The sequence below is a fragment of the Saccopteryx leptura genome, chromosome X (genome assembly GCF_036850995.1).
Source record: "Saccopteryx leptura isolate mSacLep1 chromosome X, mSacLep1_pri_phased_curated, whole genome shotgun sequence".
In the NCBI taxonomy this organism is placed as follows: Eukaryota; Metazoa; Chordata; class Mammalia; order Chiroptera; family Emballonuridae; genus Saccopteryx; species Saccopteryx leptura.
The window spans coordinates 18129531-18152867 of record NC_089516.1 but is presented as its reverse complement, the minus strand read 5'-3'; positions in this window follow the sequence as shown (position 1 = coordinate 18152867).

The following is a 23337-nucleotide window of genomic DNA, read 5'->3' as shown; positions in this document are numbered from 1 at the left end:
AACTTGGGGAGAAATAAACCATTATCACCTTCAAAACAATGAGAACCATTGTGAATATCAATCCCAATTCCCATCAGGCTAACAAGGCAGCAATGAAATTACACAATTAGAAAGTGTCCAACTTGTTTCAATGAATTGCACAGGTGACCATTGGGGGCTTAAGACATAGTATAACAGTTGTGAGCAGTGTTAATTAAATTCTGAAATTTGTTCCAACTATTATCACTTGAATAAATATGTTTGACTCATTCTGAGCCAAAAAGAAAAATTCCATACATTTTAACAAAGAGTGACTCCTTTTCTAGAAACTGGTCATAGGCACACTAAGTTTAAAAAGCCCACAGACATCTCAAACTCCAACTGAACCACAAGTTCAACCAGTTCTTTCCTTGTGATGCATTTCAGATCTAGCTTTCAATTTCCTCTTTCCCTGCCAGTATTGTAGACAAGGTTTATGTTTCAATAGTCTGTTCAGCTTCTTTAATTATAACACTGTAACACAGAAAAGTAAACCTTTTTATTCCTCACACATAGACTTATTCCCTACACCATTCTCTGGGACCAATTTTTGTCCCAGGGCAATGTTAGTATTCAGCCCAATAAAACAGCATCGAACTTGGCTTGACCACTTATTTCCTCTGAGTCCTTGGTAACTGGATTCCCTTCACAGTTCCCTAATCATATTTGATTACATTCTACCACTGTTCCTGTAGCTTCACTTCTAACTTCATTGACTTTGCCGACAGCCTAGTTTCCTAGAGTCTGGTTCTCCAGAATACACCACCAGAGCTCCCCATCCAATGTAATTGCCCAGACTTCTGCCATCTCTGAGGCACTTCAGCTTCTGCCAAGTACCAGTACCCATCTGCTTTGATCTTGTAATTGGTTTGGATTGTTCTCTAACATGACATCGTGGTGTCCCCCAGCTTCAGGTCAGTCTTCGTTTGACCTTAAAAAAAATATCCCCATCTTATTCCCATATTCAAACAGTGACTTCAGCCTTAGCCTACAGATGTTCCCAGGTCAATTTAATAACATGTAGCTATTAGTGATTGCTAAAAATGAATAATTAAAGAAAGATAACATGTTTAAAACAAATAGGAAAAATATACCTAGCAGTTTTCACTTTCCTGCAATAAATGACTCTCATGATTCAATGATTAAAATTGGTCAACCAAATGCTTTTATTTATAAATGTCATAAATGTGTAAATTTTTACTTCAAAGTAAGTGTTTAAAACAATATTGCTAATTGAAAACTGAAAATGTCAACACATTCCAGTGTATTGTATTATTTGAAACAATTAGTGTTTTATGTCAGACATAAATAAAACACTGAGAAACTTTTCATTTCTAAAGTGATATTTGAGAATCACATAGTATAGAATTGAATCATGCCTGCAAGAATGCGTGTTGGAAAACTGACCTCAAATAGTATGCAAGTGCTCTAATCTGACTCTTTGAGGTTTGTGTTGTTTGCATTTTCTTCTGAGTGGCAGAAATGGGAAGTCTTCTCTAATAATGATCAAAGTTGATAGATGATGTCATTAATGCCAGGCTTCTCACAGCAGAGGGATAAGCATGCAGCTGTAATTTTTTTTTCCGATATTGTGAAACGTTTAATCAAAAATATAGCTGTATTTTTTTATAAGTTTAGGTAGTAGTCAGTACCACTGCATAATACAGAAACAGAGAGATCATAGCCATATCCCAGTATTTTAAGCGAAACTCTATACTTCAAATGATGATTTTCCTAAAGCCTCAAGCACTCACTTTGACTCACAAATTCTACTTTCCTCTAAGAGTAACTGAAGGCTCTTAAGGGAAATGATTCTGCAAGAATTCAAAACTTTTAGCAGAGCCTTGGTGAACACCACCATCTCTCAATACTCTTTTTCATTAGCTGAATCCTCGGGCCAGTCAAGGCAGCCTGTTGCTGATCCAATTCATTAGAGCCAGAGAACAGGATTCTGAGGAAATCATCACATTCAGGGTGCTCTAAACAGCTTCTTTTCCAAAGTCAGGCCAAAGTCCTTCAAGGAAAGCCAATAGTCACATCCAGGTAGTCCAGAAAGTAGCATCAACTCCAAAGAGAGAAGCAGGGTCACTGATGCAGAGATTGAGCCAAGAGTCTGAAGCCAGATGAATACTAGAGTTGAGCATGGTCCAATATATGCAAACAGGACAGCTTTAGCACAACTGCCTTCCAAGAAGGCAAGATCAACATGGACACCAGTGCTCTTCCAATCGGCACCACTGATATTTGCAGAAAAGGCATTATCATAGCAGTACCTCCCAATATGAAATGCACCATTTAGATCAACACTTAAGGAGAATAGGTTACTAACAGAAAAAAAACAAACAAACTGTGCCTTCCAATACTGAAAGTAAGAATTTTTGAAAAGAAGTAAAGACAAATCAATTAGACAACACAATACAATCTACTTTACCCAAGACTCTATTGACTTACATTCTCTATTGATCAACTCATCTACACATCCATAATGCAACCCTAATGGATGGTTATAAGAAAGACTCTTAGGCTTTACAGCATTCTGAAGTACTTTCTTAGTAACTGATGAACAAATTAACATTGTAAATGGTTGGGAAATCAACTGTAATCTATTATTTTTCTTAAATGAGAAATTAACTTAAACATTATAACTTCTTAATTATTATGTACAATTAAATGATAGATATAGTACTTTTCTTAATCAGAATAGTTTATTAATTATACCAGCTCATAGTAGAAAACATAAATTTTTCCGATTAGAGGAAAAAAAATGTAAAGATAGCACTAATCATGGGCAATAATATTTTATATCTGCTCTAAATTTATAAAATGAATAGTTTACCTTTGTTAAGCATGTACTAAGTGCTAGGTTAATACTTAACATGCATTGCCTCCTTTAATCAGACTAAGAAGTCTAGGTTAATATTTATTCTTATTACTTTACAGTTGAAAATTGAGACTGACCAGGCGGTGGTGCAGTGGATAAAGCATCGGACTGGAATGAAGAGGACCCAGGTCCGAAAATCTGAGGTCGCTGGCTTGAGTGAGGGGTCGCTGGCTTAAGCATGGGATCATAGACATGACCATATGGTTGCTGGCTTGAGCCCCAGGTTGCTGGCTTGAGAAAGGGATCACTCGCTCTGCTGTAGCCCAACTCCCCCCTCCCCCGGCAAGGCACATATGAGAAAGCAATCAATGAACAACTAAGGTGCCACAACAAAGAATTGATGCTTCTCATCTCTCTCCCTTCCTGTCTGTCTGTCCCTATCTGTCCCTCTCTCTGTCTCTCTCACAAAAAAAAATTGAGAGAAGTGTTGAATAACTTGGTCAGGTTCACACAACCAATAAGGGATCTATTACTCAATATACAGATAAACACATAGGAGATACACATAGAAGAATAAGTATTCCTGTTCATCCATACATTTTTGAAATGGCAGACACCCAATTTATAATTGAGAGATTAGGAATTAATGAAAGATTAAATGACTTAGAGAGAGTAAAGAATTGAAATATAATTCATTTTTGTCCTTTAATTTAGGTTAAACTACATGAAATCCCCAGTACTTTAACATTTTGACTTACAAAATGGTACTCTCATATGATTCAATCAAATATAGCCTTCTACAGAGCACTTAAAGGTGCAATAATATTGCCTCAATATTAGAAGTCATATTACCACTCCCTATGGAATTCCTAGTTTGGTACTGATATCTAAAAGATTCATTAGGGCATGCACATTATATTAAAAACTATTTTAAATTTAGAAAGTAACAGCTATAATGGTTTATTCAGGTAATAACTTAGTAACAATGTTTCAAAGAACATTAACCCTTTTTATTCAAAATATTCATAATATTTTTAAACTGATACTTCACAAATTTTAGATCTCTGGGATGTGGGTAAGCTCTTGTAACACTCCAGAACAGCTTAGAAGGTAAAACATAAAACATTTAAGTGGCTGTCTGCTGTCATTTCATGAGTCAGTAGTGACAGAAAAAGCTTGAGTTACAGGACATTATTTATTCTGTGCCATATAGTCAACTTCACAATGTCACATCAGGGAACATAGTTTGTTCATCTTTCATATTATAAATGATATTCTTCCAACACTATTTGATTGAGGCAAAAATATTAAAAATAATTTGGTCATTATAAGTGATGAGCGAACCAGATGAAAACGATCAAACGTTGGCAGTTCAGTTTGGCTCATTGTCATAGCAGCACCACAGCTGGTACCCAGCAGCCCCATCCTGTCTCTCATCGCAGTATTCCAGCCACTGGCACATAACAGCCTGGCTCATTTCATTCACAATCTTTCATCTGCTGCATTCGCTTCCATTTCAGACTTGGTCCACAGTCTCCAGTGGAATCCCTTGGTTCCATTAACACTCTCAAGTTATTTTGCATTTGTGAACTGTAAACTCTCTGAATTGTTTCATATTCTATTTGGTCAATACTGCACTCTATTGCTTTGTTAAATTTTAGGTGAATAAAGGAGTCCCTAATAATGCAAAGAGGACCCAGAAATACTGAGGTGCTGGCAGGCCACGAGAGTCAGGCAAATAAATTTTCATCTGATTAAATGCCTGATGAAGATAGTGAGAAAAGTTTTTCTTCATGGTGACCTCACCACTATAAGTTTCACTCATGATAAGAGGTTTTCGCTAAGTAGAAAATGTTCCTGATCTGCACAAATGTCAGTGACCCCAATTTAGTTAAATAATGCCAGCCCTGAGCAAGAAGATTCAAATTTCGATTACATCAGTATATCAACTGTGAGAAATTGCTTAAAGTACAGACCAAGATATTAGCTCTTCAATTCACACATCACTCAGTTTTAGATCATGATCAATGACAAATCAAGTCCCTTCTTTCAAAGTCTGTCAGTGATTAGTCATGGAGCATCTAGTATTCAGTTCACATATAACAAAATAGTCATGTTGCCTCTTTGTTTCCCTGGGATAAACCCACATGATTTTTAAAATTAATAATCCAAATAGGGAATTGGGAAACAAAATGTAAATGCAACAAAGTAACACTAGAAGTAAAATTCAAATACAACATACAAATAGATTTATAGAAGAAATGGCTGAACACCACAACCATTCAAAAGACTCTAGATATGAAGCCAAAGGAATTTGAGAAAGTTAGTGACATAATTAAGAGAAGTGGTTGTGACGAAAAGGATGAAGCTGTCTTAGAGGAAATGATGCCAGCAAAAAAATCCAAAGAACTCTTGGAAATATTTCATGACATTGAGTGGCATACTGGAAGTTTATCCAGTCTAAGAAAAGAGTAAGAGAATTCACCAAAGCATAGAAGAGATTCTTGCTCTGTATTTTAAGTTAGATGATAAAAAAACAAGGACTATGCCGTCTACCCTTCATAAGTTATTAAAAAAAATAACTCTCAATTTCTCTTCTTTAAATTATAGAGGACTATGCAAACATTCGTTTTACTGTTTTTATTTATTTATACATTTATAACTGAAAATAAGAGTTTTAATATTTTGATAAGAATCTTCAAAGGTCATAGAATAATCACAACTTTCCCCATTGATGATTAAGATCATTTTACATGATTTGAAATGATGTAGTCAGTTTTATGGTCCTGCACTACTCTGTAAAGCAGTGGTAGTCAACCTGGTCCCTACCGCCCACTAGTGGGCGTTCCAACTTTCATGGTGGGCAGTAGTGGAGCAACCAAAGTATAAATAAAAAGATAGATTTAACTGTAGTAAGTTGTTTTATAAAGATTTATTCTGCAAAACTTAGCGAAAATCCAACATAAAGTACTTGGTAAGTAATTATTATTATATGCTTTAACTTGCTGTAACTCTGCTTTATAAATTTTATAAAGTAAAGTTACTTCCCTACTTTATAAATCACCATTACTGTGGAACCAGTGGGCGGTTAGAAAATTTTACTACTAACAGAGATACAAAAGTGGGTGGTAGGTATAAAAAGGTTGACTACCCCTGATGTAAAATGAGTACTTCTTGTAATTTATTATGTGTCATAATTAATGTCCTGCTAAGAACTAAAAATTATGGATTAAAACAAACAAGTAAATAAGAACCATTACCTGAGTGAGGGCATTAGAGAACCATCAAGGCTGTGAGGACTTTTTGACCCAAGAGAAGAAAGATCCAAGTAAGTGGGAGTTCTGGGGATCTCCAGTCTCTAGATTGCTAAAAGCATTCATGAATTTAATATCAAGTGAATTATTGAATGAATAATAAATAAAAGAATTTCGCTTTCAACTATTATTATTACTCAAGATAGGAAAGTAGTATTAATGACTATTCTTTGTGTGATGTAGAAACCCCCATGAAGGTTCTCAACTTCCCGGATTAGAAACAGCTGGGAAACTCACTGACCACATCAATGATAACAATTATTATTATTTTAATTTTATTATTATTATTATTATGCCACAGAAAGCTTAACTAAAGAGTGTCAGCAATAGAGGAGAAATGACTATTGAAGTCCTGATTTCTCCTCTGATATTCTAATTACTCTCTACCATCAGTATGTTTTACCATAAAAATGAATATTAGCATAAATGATTTACAATGACATGTACTGGCATGCATGGCTCATTAATATGACATTGACCAAAAGAATAACATCCAAAAGAGTACATCTTTTATGATTCCCAGTTTATGGCAAAACTACTCTCTGCTGGTAAAAATCAGATTAAGGATACACTTAGGGTTGTAGTTGCTGAAAGAGACAACAGTGATATCTTTGGCGGCTGAAGTTCTAGTTCTTGGCATGGATGCTGGCTACACAGGTGTGTATAGTTTGGGAGAGTTCCCCAAGCTGTATGTATAAGATATGTTCACTTTTAGTTATGTATGTTTTACTTAAACAGTTTGAAACACCATTTTGAACCAGTACTGCTTACAATAGAATAATAAAATAGAAATAAATAAAATAAATACGTGCAATACCTCTATGCAAAATATACTATATTACTAAGATAAATATGATCTAAATAAATGAAGGACTATACCATGTGAATTAATTGGAACATTAAATATTGAAAAATATCAATTTTCCTCCAAAATAACCTATATTCAACAGGATTTCCATTGTAAACCTAGCATCTGTGAAAATTCATTTGTGGAAATTAATAAACTTATTATATACTTTAAATGGAAATGCAAAGGGTCAAGGAATCTTTGAGGCCTGAGCAGGTGGTGGTGCACAGGATAGAGCATCAGACTGGGACATGGAGGACCCAGGTTCAAAACCCAGAGGTCGCCAGCTTGAGTGTTGGCTCATCTGGTTTGAGCAAGGCTCACCAGCTTGAGTCAAAGGTCGCTGTTTGGAGCAAGAGGTCACTCAGTCTGCTGTAGCTCCCCAGTCAAGGCACATATGAGAAAGCAATCAATGAACAACTAAGGTGCCGCAATGAAGAATTGATGATTCTCATCTCTCTCCCTTCTGGTCTGTCTGTCCTTATCTGTCCCTCTCTCTGTCTCTCTCTGTTCTGTCACAAAAAAATAAATAAATAAATAAATCTTTGGGGAGGAGTCAAACAAGCTGATGGAATTACTCTGCTTGCATCAAGACTTGTTATAAAGTTGCTGTAATTAAGAGAGTATGGTGTTCTCCTTATCAAACAATAGAAATAAGAGAAAATATGTAACCAACATACACATATATGGACACAAGGTAAAACTCAAGAACGGTGGGAAGGGATCATCTTATAATCACAAATAACACTGAGTCAGTGAATTTAACACATGGATTGTACATGTAAATATGAAAGATAAAATAAATTTTAGAATGCATCTTCATTATCTTGCAAAGATGTCTTAAGTGATACATAAAACACTAATGATAAAGTAGCACATTAATAAATTGGAATAGATTAAAATTAAGACATTCCATCAGGGAAAAGGCATTAATTAGGAAAGCAAAAAGTTCAGATATAGATTGGGAGAAAATGTTTTCAAGGCATATAACTTAAAAAGAACTTATAACCATAACATACATCATATAAAAATATACAATATATAAACAGCCTTTGTAATAAAAAAGGATTTCTACATATCCAAAAGATATAGTTCTAGAAGTCCTGATGTTAAAATGGGAAGAAGACATGCACAAGCCCTTTCATTTATTTTATTTAATTTTTTTTCTATTTTCTTTATTTTGGAATCTTTTTTTTTTTTTTTTTTTTTTTTTGGTATTTTTCTGAAGTTGGAAACGGGGAGGCAGTCAGACAGACTCCCGCATGCTCCCGACCGGGATCCACCCAGCATGCCCACCAGGGGGCGATGCTCTGCCCATCTGGGGCATTGTTCTGTTGCAACCAGAACCATTCTAGTGCCTGAGGCAGAGGCCACAGAGCCATCCTCAGCGCCTGGGCCAACTTTGCTCCAATGGAGCCTTGGCTGCGGGAGGGGAAGAGAGAGACAGAGAGGAAGGAGAGGGGGAGGGTGGAGAAGCAGATGGGCACTTCTCCTGTGTGCCCTGGCCGGGAATCGAACCCGGGACTCCTGCACGCCAGGATGACACTCTGCCACTGAGCCAACCTGCCAGGGCCACAAGCCCTTTCAAAACAAGAATGCCAAGTAGTAAGTAAGCATATAATTGTTTCTCAGCTTCATTAGTTATCAGGGAGGTGCAAGTTCAAACACAATGGCATACTATCACACATCCAATAGAACTGCTAAAATGACAACATTTGACAACTCTAAGGGATACATATGCACTAACTGGACTCCAATTTACTCCAGATGGGAATATAAATTGGCAAAACTTTGAATATTTACGAAAGCTGAGCATATGCATACACTTTGATCCAGAAATCATACTCCTATTGATATATCCAACAGACATGGGTACATAAGTGCACAAAAAGACAAGCTCAAGAACATTAGAAAAGTAGTGTTCATACTAACCAAAGATGGGAGACAATCCATATGTCCTTCAACAGTAAAACTGACACCAAATCACAGTGTCACCATCTAATGGAAAACTACACAGCAAAGAAAATAAATGAAATACTTCCAAATGCAACATCATGTATGACTCTCACAAAGTTGAGCAAAGCCAAACAGAAAAAAAAAGAGTCTGTCATGATCTCCCTTATAAAAGGGGATCCCCTTTATAAAAGTTCAAAAATAGATCAAACGAATCTATGGTGTCAGAACAGTGCTGACATATTGGTGAGGAAGGAGAGAACAAGGGACTAGTTAATAAGGGACAAGAGGTGGTTTTTCAGAGGTGCTAGTAAATTATTATTTCTTGCCTTGGGTAGTGATTATGTGTGTGTTCATTTTGTGGTAATTCATTGAGCTGGACAGCTACTTTATTTTTGCACATTATAGTTTAACAAAAGCTTACTAAAAATATAATTCATAAAAATAAAAATATAGGGTTTAGAGGTGCTTACCTTTGCAATCATTAGTAAAAACAATTTTCAAAGCAAATCAGTAGTATTAAGAAAGCAAGAGAGGTATTTGACAGACCAAATAGGACAAGTTACTTTTAAAAAATTTCACAGTCTCTATATAGATTAAAATATTAATTAGTAACTATTCTGATGTGACTAAATTAGGCACAACAAAAAATAAAAACACTTTACTCTATGACTAGTTACTATGTTTATCTAAAAAAAGAAAGCTCCATTGATTTTAATTATAGTTTAGAAATACGATTTTCCATTAAATCAAGCTGGCCTCTCTCATTTGCCAGGATTAAATTTTGATGCATTTGGGTATCTCTACGCATCATTAACATGGTGAATGCAACCAACTTTGGTAAAATTCAGACAAATTAGTCTGTCTATGCATTTCTGATAAAAGTCATATTAATATTTCTACTCTTTTCTCCTGACTTACTCTCTTTCCTGAATTTGTGATTGTCTTGGTATGTACATCATTTATGTGTGGGAGGCTGGGGACTTACCATTTAACATGCCATCTTCAGTTCACACAGTAGTTATTTGTTCTTTGTTAAAATCAGCAGCTCATTACAGGAGATAGAACACTTCACTGAAAAGGCAAAGAGCACCTTCTGCCATTAATTATCTGGGTTATCTTGGGTGAATCAGTTTACCACTTCAGGCCTCAGTGATTGCATATGTAATATGAGAGATAACATTATTACCTACCAATGTTTAAGGAGCCTATGCATCTATTTTGGCTCAGCCTTTTGGTTTTTGATAGTGAGGATTTACTAAAAGATGTGATCATTCTTTCTCTGTTCTATTCCATCTTATCTTGAATGATAGGATGCAACCCTCCTGCTTGCTTATATTACATACTCTAAATTCAAGCCATTACACGACTATGCTTCTTTCTCTTTTCAGTTACCTTTCTTGAAGTTATCCACTCTTAAAAGGGCCATGCTATATACTGTATATGTGATTAAATTACAATAATCCCCCCCTACCCAGAAAGACATTAAATCTCCTTTCTTAAGTATTTGTTGGCCCTGGTCAGCTGGCTCAGTGGTAGAGTGTTGGCCCAGCATGTGGATGTCCTGGGTTCAATTCCCAGTCAGGACACATAGGAGAAGTGCACATCTGCTTCTCCATCCCTCCTCCTCTTGTTTCTCTCTCTCTTTCTCTCTCTCTCTCTCCTCCTCCTCCTCCTCCTCCTCCTTCTCTTCCTCCTCCTGCTTCTGCAGCCATGGCTCAATGGAGTGAGTTGACCCCAGGCCCTGAGGATGGATCCATGGCCTCCACCCCAGGTGCTAAGAAGAGCTCAGTAGCTGAGCAACAGAGCAACACCCTAGATGAGCAAAACCTTGCCTTGTAGGAAGTTTGCAGGGTGGATCCTGGTCAGGGTGCAGGAGTCTGTCTCTGTCTCCCCTCTTCTCACTTAAATAATAATAATAATAATAAAAGTATTTTGTCTCTTGTTCATTTGGACTTGAGGCCAAACTATCCTGAAACTGATTCAGAACTTTATAGGTCTACATGATCTATTGTGCCAACTTCACCTGAGCCTAGCCCCTCTAGGAAGAAAAAGAAATCCAAACTCGTCCCAGGGAAACACCAAAATATTCAAGTCATATAGCACTTATATCAACAAATTAACTCCATTCACTCAGTGGAAAATAACAGTAAATGATTGAGTTTCAAGGTCTTTGCATAAAATCTTTGTTTTTACTCCATGCACCAAAATATATACTTGAGATCTACTATTTAATCTACTTTCTAATTTCCTTTGCCTTTATCAATGTTCATTTAGGGCACAAAAATTCTAGTGAATTCTCATGTTTATGGAAATCCTTACATACATACTTATCACCCCAGGTTCTCCCAACTCAGACAGCATATGTCTGAAAAAATCCAAACTACTGTCAATACATCAGACAAATATGCTAAATATTTAATTTGTAAATGTCTATAACCCTAATTAAAAAGTTGACATATTAGCCATTCAAAACACTTTTATAATGACTATATGGTGACCTGCAAGATTATGGTTATAAAATAAAAAAGTACAGCTGACTAGAGCACACTGCAGTTAAAATTCCATGATAGCTCCCAATTTCACTGGCCAGTTTCTAGAGTGATTCAGTCTCTGTAAAATAAATGATGAGCACTGAAAAAGATACATTTGAGAGAAAGCTAATTGCTTACTTGACTATGGGCTCCTAGGTTTCCTTCAGTCAGAGAAGACAATGAGTATCAAAACCAGTGAGAAAATACAGAAAACCTACTACATTATTTATTACTTACAAATATTGACTGATGTAAGTTGAAAATTTTAGCAAATCTGCAGTATTGAAAAAACTGTCCTATGTACACCAACTCACATAAATCATTTAATATGTGATCCAAATTATATTCCTGATTTCCCTGTCAACTGTTTTACCACGCAAACACTTTCCAAGTATCTCTGGAGACGTTTCCACCTAAGTGGAATTAGCTATAACATTTGCATTCCTGCCTCTAATTAACATTTATTTCATTTGCATGTGAGCATTTATATTATAATTCCACCCCATATGATGTGATCCCACTGATAGCTCACCATGGACTAATCATTGCTCTATGAACTAGTCTATTCCAGGGATAAGCTATACTAGGAAAGTAGGAGAGAAAAGGCAATACAGGCACACCTTGGAGATAGTTCAAATTTGGTTCCAGACCATCACAATAAAGCAAGTATCACAATAAAGTGAGTCATGATCTTTTTGTTAGTAGGAGGTCTTGCCTTCAATTTGTAAAAAAAAAAAAAAAAAATGCAGCATCTGTGAAGCGCACTAAAGTGAAGCACAATAAAACAAGATATGCCTGTATTTCTCTCTGTTTCAGCCCCATAACTGTTGTGATAGGATTGACATTACCTGAAGGAAGGGAAATTAGGGAGTAGTAGTAAAGGGTAAAGGGGATCAAATATATGGTAACAGAAGAGTTGACTTTGGGTGATAAGCACACAATGCAATAACAGATGATGTATTATCAAATTGTACACTTGAAATTTATATAATCTAGTAACGATTGTCACTTCAATGAATTTAACTGAAAAATTAAAAATAAACATCTACCCCAAAATTCAAAATCTCATAGGCCTAAAATACTTGGAAAAATACATAGCTTGGAAATATATATTCCTAGAATTCCCTGGGGACGGATAATAATATTGTTATAATAATTAAATAATCCATTAGTTAATTTTGACTATGATACTCTTTTTTTCTTTTTCTTCATTTCCAAGTGAGAGGAGGGGAGATGAAGAGACAGACTTTTGCATGCACCTGACCGAGATCCACCCAGCAACCCCATCTGGGGCCAATGTTCTGCCCATCTTGGACCGTGTTTGCAACCAAGCTATTTTTAGTGCCTGAGGCAGAGGCTCCACAGAGCCATCCTCAGTGCTTGGGGCTAATACACTTGAACCAATCAAGCCATGGCTGTGGGAGGAGAAGAGAAAGAGAGAGAGAGAAGGGGAGAGGGAAGAGGGAAGAGGCCAATGGTTGCCTCTCCTGTGTGCTCTGACCAGGAATCAAACCCAAGACCTCGCAGGGTTGACGCTCTACCACTGAGCCAATTGGCCAGGGCTAGACTATGAAAATTCATAAACTAACTCATTTGTGCCACTTTTCTGTAAAGTAATACTTCAGACATTCTTTTTTTTTTTTTCAGATACAGAGAGAGGGATAGATAGGGACAGACAGACAGAAACAGAGAGAAATAAAAAGCATCAATCACCAGTTTTTCCTTGCAACACCTTAGTTGTTTATTGATTGCTTTCTTATATGTGCCTTGACTGTCAGGCTACAGCAGACCAAGTAACTCCTTGCTCGAGCCAGCAACCTTGGATCCAAGCTGGTGAGCTTTGCTCAAACCAGATGGGCCTGCGCTCAAGCTGGTGACCTTGGGGTCTCGAACCTGGGTCCTCCACATTTCAGTCCGATGCTCTATTCACTGTGCCACCACCTGGTCAGTACTTCAGACATTCTTAGGCACACCAAATGCAAACAAAAAAACAAGTGCCACAGCAAATTAGACAATGTATAGAGGTATTATTAACTGCATGTTTATATCAGTAATTCATATATCAGTAATTCATACAATAGCCTCAAAGAACAGTTATTATGTTCATTTTAATAAGCTATAAAATTTGGTTCGTTGGCCCTGGCCAGTTGGCTTCATGTGGAAGTCCTGGGTTCAGTTCCTGGCCAGGGCACACAGGAGAAGCGCTCATCTGCTTCTCCACCCTTCCCCCTCTCCTTCCTCTCTATCTCTCTTTTCCCCTCCCACAGTCCAGGCTCTATTGAGCAAAAAAGTTGGCCTGGGCACTGAGGATGGCTCCATGGCCTCCGCCTCAGGTGCTACAATGGCTCCTGTTGCAATGGAGCAACGCCCCAGATGGGCAGAGCATTGCCCTCTGGTGGGCATGCCGGGTGGATCCCGGTCCGGTGCATGTGGGAGTCTTTCTCTCTGTCACCCTGCTTCTCACTTCAGAAAAAAATTTAAAAATAATAATAAAATAAAATAAAATTTGGTTTCTTGAGTTTTTTCTTTCTTCAAAACTGTCTAAACCTGAACCTTGTAGATATGATCTGAATTTTTTTCCTCACTGTTTTAACTTTGGCTGAAAAAGTTTATATTTCCACCTGCTGAGTATAATTAACTAATCCCCATCCATCTCCATTACTGTCCTTGTTTAGAAGATCAATTGTTCACAACTTCTGCTGCTCCTCATGCCACAGCTTCTTTGAAGCAATCAGTATTTGGTATCACTACTTAGCACATTTTTTTTTTTTTGCTTAATAGCTTTACTGAGATACAATTCACATAGCATAAATTTCACCCTTTTAAAATGTATAATTCAGTGGCTTTTCACATAGTTGCAGAATTATGCAAACATTACCATGGGATTATAGAACATTTCCACCATCCCAAAATGAAACCTTATACATATTAGCAGTCACCTCCCCACACTCCAATTCTCCTTAAGTATGCCCCTGCTCTCAATCCTAAATAATCACTAATCTATCTTCCATTGCTATAGATTAGCCCATTTTATGTACTTCATATAAAAGAAATTCTATAATATGTGGTTATTCGTGAATGGTTTCTTTCACTTAGCAAAATGTTTTCAAGGTTCATCCATGTCACACGTATCTATACTTTGTTCCATTTTAGGACCTAATAATATTCTATTGTATGGATATAACTTATATTTTCACCTTCATCAGTTAACCAACATTTTGGTTGTTTCTGTTTTGGAGCTATAATAAAAAATGCAGCTATGAGTATGTATGTACACGTTTTTTATGTGGACATATATTTTTATTACTCTTAGGTATATACCTAGTAGTGGAATTGCTGAATCATATGATAACAATTTGAAGAACTACAAAACTTTTTAGAAGGGCTGCACCAATTTACATTCCTACCAGCAATGAATGAGGGTTTTAATCCTTAGTTCATCTCTAATTACCATGTTAAAATTCATTATTTTATCATTAATAAATGTTGATTTCTTTTTTTAATTTTAAAAGATTTTTATTTATTCATTTTAAAGAGGAAAGAGAGAGAAGGAGGGGAGGAGCAGGAAGCATCAACTCCCATATGCACCTTGACTGGGCAAGCCCCAGTTTATGAACTGGCGACCTCAGCATCTTAGGTCAACACTATATTCACTGCACCACCACAGGCCAGGCCAAATGCTGATTTCATTCATTTCAAATATTACTTAGTTTTTACTTTGTCTTGTACTTTCATTTCCCCATCCCATTTTCAGATTTTTATAGCATATAAGTGATCTCAATTCATTTTTAATTGAATTTTATTGGGGTAACACTGGCTAACATAATTAGATAGGTTTCAAGTGCCCAACTCTACAATACATCTCTCTACATGCATTTTGTATTCACTTCCCCATATCATATCTTCATCCATCAATATTTATCCCTCATACCCTCCGCCACCTTTCCCCCAAATCATCACACTGTTGTCCATGTCCATCAGTTTTTGTTTCCTTTTTTGCTCTATCCCTCCACCTCCCTCACCCAACCCTCCACCAACAGCTGTCAGTTTGTTCTCTATATGTAAATCTGTCTCTGTTTTGCTTATTAGTTCATTCTGTTCATTAGAATTCACATATGATTGAAGTCATATGGTATTTGTCTTCCTCTGACTGGCTTATTTCACTTAGCATAATAGTCTCCAGGTCCATCCATGCTGTTGCAAAGGTAACATTTCCTTCTCTTTTACAGGCAAGCAGTATTCCACTGTGTAAATGTACCACAGCTTTTTTACCCACTCTTCTACTAATGGGCACTTGAGCTGTTTCCAGATCTTGGCTATTGTAGATAATGCTGCAATGAACATAGAGATGTATATATTCTTTCAAATTAGTGTTGCAGGATTCTCAGAATATATTCCCAGAAGTGGGATTACTGGGTCAAAAGGCAGTTCCATTTTTAATTTTTTGAGATAACTCCATATTGCTTCCCACAGTGGCTGCAACAATCTGCGTTCCCACCAACAGTGCACAAAGGTTTCCTTTTCTCCACACCCTTGCCAGCACTTGTTGCTTGTGGATTTATTGATCATAACCATTCTGACAGCTGTGAGGTAAAGATAACATGATACTGTATATGGAGAACCCTAAAAATCCCACCAAAAAATCTACTAGAACTGATCAATGGATTCAGTAAAGTAGCAGGATATAAAATAAATATCCAGAAATAAGTTGCATTTTTATACACCAATAATGATCTATCAGAAAGGGGAACTAAGAAAACAATACGATTCACAATTGCTTCAAAAAGAATAAAATAACTAGGACAAAATTTAACCAAAGATATAAAAGACTTGTACCTGGAAAATTATAAGACACTGGAGAAAGAAATTGAGGAAGATATAAAGAAGTGAAACCATATACTGTGTTCATAAATTGGAAAAATTAACATCACTAAAATTTTCATATCACCCAAAGCAATCTATAGATTCAACATAATTCCTATCAAGCTACCAATGGTGTATTTCACAGAACTAGAACAAATATTCCAGAAATTTATATAAAGCCACAAAAGATCATGAATAGCCACAGCAACCTTGAAAAAGAAAATTGGAGGAATCATGGCCCTGGCCGGTTGGCTCAGCGGTAGAGCGTCGGCCTGGCGTGCGGGGGGACCCGGGTTCGATTCCCGGCCAGGGCACATAGGAGAAGCGCCCATTTGCTTCTCCACCCTCCCTCCTTCCTCTCTGTCTCTCTCTTCCCCTCCCGCAGCCAAGGCTCCATTGGAGCAAAGATGGCCCGGGCGCTGGGGATGGCTCCTTGGCCTCTGCCCCAGGCGCTAGAATGACTGGTCGCGGCAGAGCAGTGCCCCGGAGGGGCAGAGCATTGCCCCCTGGTGGGAAGAGCGTCGCCCCTGGTGGGCGTGCTGGGTGGATCCCGGTCGGGCGCATGCAGGAGTCTGTCTGACTGTCTATCCCCGTTTCCAGCTTCAGAAAAATACAAAAAAAAAAAAAAAAAAAGAAAATTGGAAGAATCATGCTACCTGATATCAAAGTATACTACAAGGCCATAGTAACCAAAACAGCATGTTACTGGCCAAAAACAAAACAAACAAACAAAAAAAAACCCATATAGGTCAATGGAATAGAATAGAGAGCCCAGAAATAAAACCACACTTTTATGATCAATTACTATTTGACAAAGGAGGCAAGAATGTACAATGGAGTAAAGAAACTTTATTAAATAAACGGTGTTAGGAAAATAGGACAGATATATGCAAAATAAAAAATGAAACTAGACTACCATCTTACACCATGCACAAGAATAAACTCAAAACGGCTTGAAGACTTAAATATTAGACACAAAACTTTTAAAATCCTAGAAGAAAACATAGACACTAAAATCTCAGACAATTCTCATAGCAATATTTTTTCAGATATGGCTCCTCGGGCAAGGGAAACAAAACAAAAAATAAGCAAATGAGACTACATCAAACTAAAACATTTTGCACAGCAAAAGAAACTATCAACATATGGAAAGACAACCCACTAAATGGGAGAATTTATTTACCAATACATTTGATAAAGGATTAATATCCAAAATCTATTAATATAAAGAAATTAAAAAAACTCAACACCCCCCACCAAAGAAAAGGCAAAAAACAATCCAATTAAAAAGATGCTCAACATCACTAATCATTAGACAAATGCAAACAACGACACCTAATTTTAATGCATAAAGGTCAATGTGCCCATTAAGGCTTGATGCTTCTCACTCCCACCCTCCATCCTCAGCCCCAGCAAGCTTTCAACCTTCCTTATCCATCTCATTAATATTGCTCTCTTAAAGTAATAAAGAACCATGAGGTTCATGATTCTTAGCAATGTCAGGCTTTTAGAACCTGCATAAACTATGAGACAGAAAACATTGAATGTTTCAGTTAGTGATGAATTTCAAATCACTGGGACCATGAACAGGGAGCCACAATTTAAATTATATTCTGTCAGTGTGTATTGTTTATGGATGCTTATTGTCACATTTAATATGAGTCCACAGAACCTAGATCTCAATAACAATTGTTCTGCTATGTAAAGCAGCTTGTTTCTTACTATTATAAAGATAATGCTATTCAAAGAAATAACTGCTTCTTGTTGAATTTCCCTTGTTTCTCTTCTAATACTGAAGTTGGGAATGCTCAAAGGCTGAGATTCATTTTATAGTTTTGCATTCCTGTTTCCTTTTAGCCCAATAGCCTGCATGAGTAAAGATACCAATGGCACAGTTCTTGTTCTTCTGTCTCATATTTCTGTATTTGGCATCCAGTCTAACATTTTTATAAGCCATGAAAAAAAGTATTAACAGTCATCTTATATGTGTTCTGCAATCACAAACAGTTGCACTAATAGAAAAACTAAAAAGAAAGTAAGTATGACTATTATAATGACTGATATCATCAGCAAGTAGGTAAAATTAACAAAACAAATAGATTCTGCATTTAATACCAACCCATAGATATACAAGTCTTCTTAATGTCTTGGGATAGCTGTTTGCATCTGGTGTCAGCGACTCTTTGTCTTGGAGGAGTCTTTGATGTCTGTATACAGGGGTGGATGTCTATTTGTGGTTAGGCACCTGATAACATCCCTCCCAACAAGGTTGGAGGGTGTCTTTTATTTAATAACCTTCCAAAAACACAATACCTAAAGTCTTTGTCCCCTGGGAGCTTGCTGTGAAAGGAAGTGGTTGCCAATCTGGCATTTTCTTGAAAGGACTCTATCAAACTTTGGCAATAGGTGTGATCTGTGGTGGTTAAGTGAATCAAGTGTTGACCTGAAATGTTGAAGTTGCTGGTTCAAAACCCTGAGCTTGCCTGGTCAAGGCACATATGCGAGTTGATGCTTCCTGCTCCTTCCCCCCTTCTTTCTCTCTCTCTCTCTCTGTTTCTCTCTCTCTCTCCCCCCTTTCTAAAAAAAAAGAAAAAGAAAACAAAACTTGGGAAATAGTGCAAGACACCTCCTTTAAATAATATTAGATCATAAGTTCTTTCATCTAAGTTCAGCTTAAATGCACTATGATACATGAAGGAAAATAAAAACCGAACAAGGAGCTGCCCAGAGCTGGGAAGAACCACACAGTCACTGTGTTTCCCCATAGTCTTGACTATTTGTTTAATTTACAACTTTTGACCCATGATATACACTAGAAGGTGTGTGTGTGTGTGTGTGTGTGTGTGTGTGTGTGTGTGTGTGTGTGACAGAGACAAAGAGAGAAAGAGAGAGGTACAGCTAGGGACAGACAGACAGGAAGGGAGAGAGATGAGAAGCATCAATTCTTCATGGCACTCCTTAGTTGCTCATTGATTGCTTTCTCATATGTGCCTTGACCCAGGGGCTACAGCAGAGTGAGTGACTCCTTGATCAAGCCAGCAACCTTGGGCTTCAAGTCAGAGACTGTGGGGTCATAACTATGATTCCACACTCAAGCCGGCAACCCTGCACTCAAGCTTCTGAGCCCGTGCTCAATCTGGGGACCTAGGGGTTTTGAACCTGGGTCCTCTGTATCCCAGTCTGATGCTTTGTCCACTGTGCCACCATCTAGTCAGGCTAGAAGTTTTTTAATCACTTATTTTATAATGCTGTCCATGCAATTTTACACTAAAAAAAATCATTTGATATGTTCCAGGGGCCCTTCTCGAACACTGCAAAGTTATTCATATAACTTTGGGTTAAAGGTGTGTGTGTGTGTGTGTGTGTGTGTGTGTGTGTGTGTGTGTGTGTGTGTGTGTGACAGAGCAAAGAGAGAAAGACAGAGAGAGGTACAGCTAGGGATAGACAGACAGGAAGGGAGAGAGATGGGAGACAGACAGACAGGAAGGGAGAGAGATGAGAAGCATCAATTCTTCATGGCATCTCCTTTCGAGATATATATATCTCGAAATTTTAACCCTTAAAATTATAATTTCTCATGAAAACTAAGAAGTCAAGCTTATGAAGACATTTTATAACCTCTAGAAACATTTTTATAGACATAAAAAAGTCAATTATAAATTATAATTTTTATAAAACTCAGGCAAAATAAAGACATGTCTGTTTTACTTAAACCAAGAAACTTAATTTAAGGTAGCTTTGATTTACTAAGGATTAAGCATAGATCACATAAACTTGAGAAGGATTTGAGTTATTTTCTATATTTCTGAGAATTTTAGAATCTCCATTCTTTACAAGCACTTTCTTTTAAATTAATTTTAAGAATACCATCTGGAGGTAGAAAATTATCTCACATTTCTAACATACATATTCAGATATACACAGACAGACACAGAAAAGTTGGATCCAAATTTTGTTTTGGAGGTCTTTTACAGTTTATATCCGTCTTGATGAGTCAAGTTCCAAATGACCTTCCCCCTCTTAAATTAAGGACAGCCATTTTATACCTCAAAGAATTGGGTCTTAACATCATAGTGGCCTGATTTATCTAAAATTTTTTTGAAGCTTTGAGAGACCAATTAAATACACTTTCCATTTTCTATGCTTAATTTTATTTCTGATTGTGCACACAAAAGATTCATTTAGAAGTATTAACAGATCCTCATTTTGTCCATGTCAGTATTAATGGGAGTCTGATTGTCATGGGGTTTGCCATCCTCAGAGGCACAATTTCCCATGTTAATTTTGGTATCTGCAGTCTGAACAAATTTTGAGAGAAAATCAGCCTTTATGTATCCCTCTCCAGATGAGCCAGTGTGGTGAATATCCCTGTAGAACTACTTTATACCTTAAAGGAAATTTTCCCTGAGTCAACCCCATGAAGATTCTTAGCCACTTAAGAATACTTAAGCAAGGGCCAGTGAGAGTTTATGGGACGCCATGGAAACCAGAACACTTTCCAAGGCATGGCCCCTTTCTCGGTCCCCTCTCTCAGGGTGAACCCATTCCAGGGCACCCTGTTTTCTTTGCCAGGGCTCCTGATGGCTTCTTTGGTATCAGCTGCACTACTGCAATGGATGCCTCACTGTACCCATCTCTGTCACCCCAGATTTGGGGATCTGAACAACTATAGTCATCCCATTGGCTGTGTGTGTTGGGGAAGCAAGTGTCCTTCATATTTCAGAGCTAAAGAGAGAACAGTCTCTCATTTAATCAGCAGAGATTTTGTTCAGACTTTCAGTAAGCAATCAAATAAAAACCAAAATGAAAAGCAGCAACCCAATTTTTTTCCCCTTTCCTTAGGTTATCTCGAACTTTATCCACATCAAGGATTATCTAAGAACAACTCAAATAAAGTCATCACCTACTTTTTAAAACAAGGAAGCCCACAATTCTACGAGAAACTCACCCCAGTTCACCTAATGCAAAGTGGGAAGTTGGTGGATACAATGGACTCTTCCTTGTACCTAGTACTGTGTTCAAGTCCAGAGGGTGGTCCAGGATGGGCTTTAAGAACCCTGCCATACTGTACCAAGTAAGTTTCAATGTAAGAAACATCCAAACTTGTGGAGAATTTTTATAAGAATTTGTTTGAGCACTGAGGACAGTGGTGGGGAGCAAGATCTCAAATGCTCCTCAGTGACACAGTTTTAACCACACAAACTAGGTTTCTGCTGCTCTTTGTTCATTCTGCCCAAGCAGGATAATCTGGATTGCTTTTCTGGTGCTTATTATCTGTGGGAAAAAAGGCTAAAGAGCATAGTATTTTGTACCCTTTCAGCCAGTTGAGCCACAAATATTTTTGACGCTGAAAAAATACTTTAGTTTTCCACACAGATTTTCAGCTTGGCACCCTTACTTGTAGTGTTACTAATCAACATCTGGGCCAACACAGAAATTGTGCTTCATGCATACAAACTAAATCACATTCATTGTCTACAAAGAATATCACTATGTGGATGCAATGGAAATATGCCCTTTATTAAGCAGGTCCCTTTGCACCTTTTCAGTGATCAACCCAATTTAATCTAGGCTCTTCTGTAAATATTAATGGAGTTCAGCAGGCAAAATATTTCAGATGCTTGGAAGCTTTAAGAAAGGAATCTTCAAAGAATATTAAGAAAAGCTAACACATTTAGAGTATCCTAATTGTTTGTGTGTTTAGTGTCCACGTTGTAAGGAAAGACAAGCACAATTACTTTACCTTCAATTGAAGATAGCCTTTTAAGAAGAACAGAGAATTTAAAATGTGAATTCAATGAATAAAGAAAGAAGGCTAGTAAGAACATAGGTTTTTATGGTCTTCACCCTCCAATATGGGTACTCAACCCTGGCTACACATTACAATCACCTGGGAAGCTTTGAAAAATACCAGCACTTGAAATGGCATTCAGTGTGTGTACTACATGTGTATTATCCTTCAATAAAGTATTAAAAAATAATAGTAACCAGCCCTGGCCAAATAGCTTAAATAGCTTAGTTGGTTAGAGCATCATCCTGAAGCACAGAGGTTGCCAGTTTGATCCCCAGTCAGGGCACATACAGGAACAGATACAATGTTTCTGTCTCTCTCTTGCTCTTTCCCTTCCTCTTTCTCTAAAATCAATAAAATAAACATTAAAAAAAAAACACCTGACCAGGTGGTGGCGCAGTGGATAGAGCATTGGCCTGGGATGCTGAGAACCCAGGTTCGAAACCCTGAGGTCACTAGCTTGAGTGCAGGCTCATCCGGCTTGATTGCAGGGCTGCCAGCTTGAGCATAAGATCATAGATATAACCCTATGGTCACTAGCTTGAGCCCAAAGGTCTCTGGCTTGAGCCCAAGGGGTCACTGGCTTGGCTGGAGCCCCCCTCCTCCCTCACTACCATCAAAGTACATATGAAAAGTAATCAATGAACAACTAAGGTGCTGCAACTATGAGTTGATGTTTCTGTTCTCTTTCCCTTCCTGTCTCCCCCCATCTCAAAACACACATGCACGCACACACATGCACACACAATCAAAACCACATAACCAAGGCATAGTTCCCATCTCAAATCAAATGAAGCCTAATAACTGGATCATTGGGTGTGGGTCTCAGGGTTTGTCAAACTGTAAAGTGCATGTGAATCATCTGAGGATCCTAAAGTGATGAATCTGCTTCCGTAATTCTGGAGGGTTGCCCAAGATTCTCATAAGTCCTATGGTGTTCCACGAACCATGCTTTGAGTAGCAAGGTTACTACTTGTACAGTGGTTCCCAGATATGAACATACCTCAGAGCTCCCCAGAGGGCCTGTTAAACTGAGCACTGGGCCCCACCCAAGAATTCCTGAATCATTAGATCTGAGGTGAACCCTAAGAATGTACTTTTGCCTGGTGGTGCTGATGAAGCTGGTCTGGGAACGCATTTAAGAATCAGGGCTCTAGGCCATATCAAAACCCTACATTACACAAAAGTAAAACTCA